The sequence below is a fragment of the Penaeus chinensis genome, chromosome 19 (genome assembly GCF_019202785.1).
Source record: "Penaeus chinensis breed Huanghai No. 1 chromosome 19, ASM1920278v2, whole genome shotgun sequence".
Taxonomy (NCBI): Eukaryota; Metazoa; Arthropoda; class Malacostraca; order Decapoda; family Penaeidae; genus Penaeus; species Penaeus chinensis.
The window spans coordinates 11,847,801-11,853,477 of NC_061837.1; the positions used below are offsets into that span (position 1 = coordinate 11,847,801).

The following is a 5,677-nucleotide window of genomic DNA, read 5'->3' on the forward strand; positions in this document are numbered from 1 at the left end:
TTATTTTCATAATTATTCTTATTGTTATCATCGTTACTAACATTACCATTATTGTTATTCCATTGTCGTATAACTTGGTCTAAATTCTGTGATGTGTATGTTTATTTCTTATGTTTTTAGCCACCAATTTAATCTTTTATTTACTATGTTTTCAAATAGTTTTCCAAGGCAATTTATTCGGCTAATGAATCTGTATGAATTCACTTCAGTTGGATTTTTTCCTTTTTTTTTTTTTTTTTTTTAATAGGATTTACAATTGCATTTTTAGAATCTTTTGGGTATTCTTCTTTGGTCCAATAAGATTTTTTTTTTTTTTTATTATTTCTAATATTTTAGGCTGAGATTTTTTTTTTTTTTTTTTTATAAAATTCATATGGCATTTCATCAGGGCCATATGCTTTGTTATTTTTTTGTATTCGTTATAAGTAAAATTATTAATATATATATATTTTTTTTTTGTGACCTTATCGTTTATTTCCAAATTACTGGGGTTGTTTAATAGTTCTTCCCTTTTATTGTCTGTTAACATTATTATTCTACTTTTGTTTGCTACTTTTTGGAATTCTACTTTTAATATTTCTAGTTTCTTTTCTATTCCAGTGACTGGCTGATTATTGTAAATTAAAGAGTAATTGATTTGTTGCTCTCTTTCCTGTTAGCCATTTTATAAAGTTCCAATTTTTGGATGGCGTGTTAAAGTCTATTGAACTGCAGACTTTTTCCCTAGTTTATCTTTTTTCTTTATCTTTAATTTTTCTAGCTTCTGCTTATAGTTGTTGTTTTTTTATTATTATTATTCTCCTAGATTATCATTATTTGGCCTTTTTTCCATTATTATAAGCTTTATTTTTTATAATTTCTTTGCATTTTTTATTCCACCATAGTTTATGGTATTTGAAGTTTTTTATCGTATTCTTAAAATTTGAAACATTTTTTTTCCTATGTTTTTTTTAGTATGGTATTTCAATTCATTTAATTCATTTATATTTTTGTATCTGTGTTATTTTATATATATATATATATATATATATATATATAGTTTATCCACCCTTCATTACTGAACTTACTTTTTTTTTTCTCTTGATTGATGGGGCTTTTGCATGGTGTTATCCCTGATCTAAAAAAGACTGGATCAAGCTTCTATTGTTTAATTCTTGAGGCTAATGAAAATTGCGGCGGCATCTTGGTAAGACCACTTTGCAGTGAGACCTCAGTGTGGAAACGCAGCGATAGATCTTAATAATGATAATAATAATAATAATGGCAATAATGATGATAATAATAACAATGATTGTTATTATTATTATTATCATTATAATAATATTATTGTAATTATAACAACAGTAACAATGATGATACTAATAATAATGACTATAATAATAATAATGATGATGATGATGATAATAATAATAATGATAATAATAATAATAATAATAATAATAATAATAATAATAATAATAATAATAATAACAATGTTGATATTGATAATAATAATAATAACATTTATGATAACAATATTGATGTTAATGAGAATAATTATAAAAAAATTTATGTAAATAATGATAATGAGAACCATAATGTATGAATAAAACCATTATTATCTCTAAAATAAAAGAAATATCAAAAACAAGTTCTGAGCACAAAGAGCAACAATGGAGCCTGGCCTCAGCATGCCAGAGAATCAGAGACTGCCCACTGATCTATTCCTTTATAGTAACTAGAACATAAAACACACACACACACACACACACACACACACACACACACACACACACACACACACATATATTCAGACCGCAATCACAAAGCTGTGGTGCGTAACGTGGTCTTACCAAGATGGCAGCAATCAAAATAATCCGGATTCAAATTTTGGCGCGTACAAGCAATAGGTTGCTCGATCCAGTCTAATTTGTTTAGGACAGTAGGTGTTATCCCTTACTATTACTGGTAAGTGGTCGCTTCCTGTGTTTGGTCCTGTTTTGATTTCTAAGTGGCTTAGGGTTGGAGATGCTAGAATTAGGTCTAGTGTTGATTCCTTTGCAATTCTAGGGTCCAGTCTGGTGATTTGGCCGGGAGGAGTTTATAACATTATATTATTTTCTGCTGTTACTATAAATAAACTTTTACCTGTTTCGTTTGCGTGATTAAGGCTCGAATTAGGATTCCAACTTTCATAATGTGCGTTGAAATCTCCTATTATTAGTTTTGGGTCATTTATTTGTTCTGAATAATATTTTAGGCCGTTTTGGCTTAGATTATTGCATGGATTGTAATCATTAAAATGTTCATCCAATTATAACTAATCTTTATTCCCACAGCTTCTATTTTGTGTTTTAATCTGTCTCTTAAATTAATTTGTTTATATTGTATATTATCTTTTATAAAAATAACTAGTCCTCCTCCTGTTTGTTCTGGTCTGTCATATCTTATGATTTTAAAATTCTTTAATTTAAAATTATCTTTATTTTTCAACCAGGTTTCACATAATGAGTACGTCTCTTTTTTCTTTGTTTATCAGGTGGTTTAAATATATGCTTTTATTATATACTAATCTTGCGTTCCCCAAAAAATATCTTATTCATAGAGTGATAACATGATTTTATTAAATATTAGAATTATTTTTTTATTGCCTCGGTTTTTACTTCTATAATTGTTGTTTCTGGGTTTGTGTTTTTTATAATATTTGTTATTGTTGTTATTGTATTCTTATTATTTCTGTCCATGAGATGTCTTCTTATTTTTATTTTGTATTTCTTTCTGTGATTCTTTATTTTTTAATGGAGCTGGAAGTGTCCAAGTTATAGGGGAATCTACAACATTTATTTGTTTGCTGTTATCTTTTCTGATTACATTCTGGGTAAGTCCTTTATTTATGTTTTAGTTCTGTTTTTTGGTGTTATAGGTTAATTCCAACTGATTTTTGTTTGACTCTGGCATCTTTTCTTTTGTTGGGGTTTTCTGCCCTGCTGTTAGGCTGTGGGGTTGACTCACGGTTTGAGCGTCAGTCTGAATTGTGTTGGTTTCTGTTTGTTGAGTGTGTGAAGGTGTCTTTGTATTTTCGTTGTATGTGGGTATTTTTTGTTGTGTTTTCGTGTTGGGGTTTGTGTATGGTTTGAGTTGTGATTTTGTTTGAGGTGGGGGGGGGGGGGGGTCAATTCATGAAACCTTTACATAATGTCTATGTTATTGGGCGTTATGTTCTGGTTGTTTTTTTTTTTTTGTTGTGCCGTTTTGTGTATTCTATATGCATTTGTATTTGGTGGATGACTCTCATGGCAGTAAAAGTAGTAGGGATTATTTGTGCAATGTTTGTGATCATGGTTAAATGGACTACACTTGCTACATCTAGTTTTGTTCCTACAAGTTATGATTCCATGACCATATATGTGACATTTGTAGCATTTGGGGATCGGGAAGGTATACTGTTTTACTTTATACGATGTATGTCCTATGGCAACTCTTACTGGTAGATTCCCTTTAAAAGTTATTCTGAGGGATTTTCTTGGGAGCTATTTGTTTGTGTTTCCGTTTATCTTTGTTGATTTTATTAACTCTGGTTATTTCTATTATTTCATTGGTGTGACCTAGCAGTGGTCTTAGTTTGTCTTTTATTTCTTTGGTGTCTAGTTCTACATCAACTGGATATATTGCGCCATATGAGCAGTCTATGTTTTTGTTTGAGGCAGACTGTTTGCAGTTTATTCACCAGTCACCTAGGTTATTTATCTGGTTTAGAGGAGGTAATTTTGTCAAATTCTTAACTTCGAACCTTATTGCCTTTCCCGTTCCAAGTACTCTTAGTGTGTCCTCTGTTTTATATTTTTGGAATATTGATTTCAGCTTCAGTTAATTTCATTGGGTTATTCAAGTTTGAGGTTTCACATTCTCCTGTTAGATAAATTATTACTACATGGTTTTGTCTTATTGCTGTGTTGTTCGTCTTGGGTACTTGAAGTTCTAAGTTTCTGTCGACTTCGTGTCTTCGGGTAAATTTGGGATCTGGATTTTCTTCACTATCACTTTCTTCTCTAGGTTTTCTAATTGTTTGTGAGTTGTAGTTTACTTCTTTTAAGATTCCAGTTTTTTTTTCTCCTGGATCTGGGTTTAAATCGGCGTCCATTTAATGTTCTTAAACTTCACTTCACTCGAGTTCAAGATTTTTTACGTGTTCACTCTATGGGACGCAGAACACGCTTGATCCCGTTTTGTACTATTATTCATCTGAAAAGGAACTATGAAGTTTTCGAAACGTCACGATTTATTTTCATTTCTTACTGTGGCTGTTTTCCTTTTTCGTATATATGTATGTATATATATCGATAGATATATATATACCTACACATATGTGTATATATATATGTATATATATATATATGTATTTGTATATATATGTATCTATACAGGTATATATATATATATATATATATATATATATATATTTGTATATGTATAGATATGCATACATATATATGTATATATGTGTATATATACATATATTCATATGTGTGTGTGTGTATGTGTGTGTGTGTGTGCGTGTGTGTGTGTGCGTGTGTGTGTGTGTGTGTGTGTGTGTATGTGTGTGTGTGTGTGTGTGTGTGTGTGTGTGTGTGTGTGTGTGTGTGTGTGTGTGTGTGTGTGTGTGTGTGTATTACGTCATATCTCAACATCTACATCACCAAAATTACCCGAATGCCCTCCCTTCCACAAGACATTCGCGCGGACGGACCGAAGCCATCGAAGACATGTCATGGTAGTGTTGTAAGCGACCAACAACAGGCGTGAGGAAAAGTCTATGTTTGTGACAATTGTGTGATATCACCGCAATAATTAATAGATAAAGGTAATTATTGCGTGTTGATTGTTCTTTAGTGGGAATCTGCATGCGTGAGTGGTATTCTCTGCTGAGAATAACTTGTTTAATTTTATTTTAGGGAAGATGATCATGGGTTGTTGAGGGGATCTGTTACCTCCAGAGACAAGTCTCAGAACCAGATCATCATGCGAACCAAAAAAATCAAAACCTAGCCATTCCTACCTTCTTTTTTCCCTAGACAGGGAGGGAGACAACCCTCCTTGTCCCCCCTTTTTATTAGCACCTCATGCCAACTTACTAAAAAACGCGACATTGAGGACTGTGGCTGTGTGAGGGTGTTCTGGTGACATGCCGAGGATATTTTCGTCATTTCCCGGTAGATATGAGTCTGTACAGCTGTTTATTACTCTTTTTCTTATGCTCTATAAGATGGCAGTGCCCATTTCCCTCAATCTCTGTGTGTCGCAGTTGGTAATATTAACCATAGGTATAGTGGAGTATGTTGGCCTTTTGCAGAGTGACGATAGGCACAGAGGCAGTTGCAAAAGCTGCTCATATCACTAACACAGAGCTTTTGTATAGAAATACTCTGGTTTATTATTAGGTAATTATACAAAACAGAGAAATTCATTTGAATTAAATAAAGGTAAGCCCACAACAGTTCACTAAAATCAGCAGAAATATTCCTCAAGTGATGGTAAAACTCGGTAAACCTTATCCTCTACCGTTTGGCAACATGGAGCTTGTAGATTTCCCTGACTATTTATCTACTGTAAAGAACCAGGTTAAGGTATCATTGTAAAGGTTTGTGTGGCTTTGCTATTTGGCTTTGGCTATTGATGGTGCTGTTGTTGTTGTTGTTTT

The 5,677-nt window shown here is 32.1% G+C and overlaps 1 protein-coding gene across 1 annotated transcript in view; it reads left to right on the forward strand.

Annotated features, from left to right (window-relative positions):
• Positions 1-4,726: 4,726 nt before the first annotated feature.
• LOC125035025 (RNA polymerase II-associated protein 1-like) overlaps positions 4,727-5,677 on the forward strand; it is a 15,283-nt gene continuing 14,332 nt past the window's right edge. The window contains exon 1 of the mRNA XM_047627085.1: positions 4,727-4,840. The gene's annotated coding sequence lies outside the window, so the exon portion shown is untranslated. The remainder of the gene's footprint in view (positions 4,841-5,677) is intronic.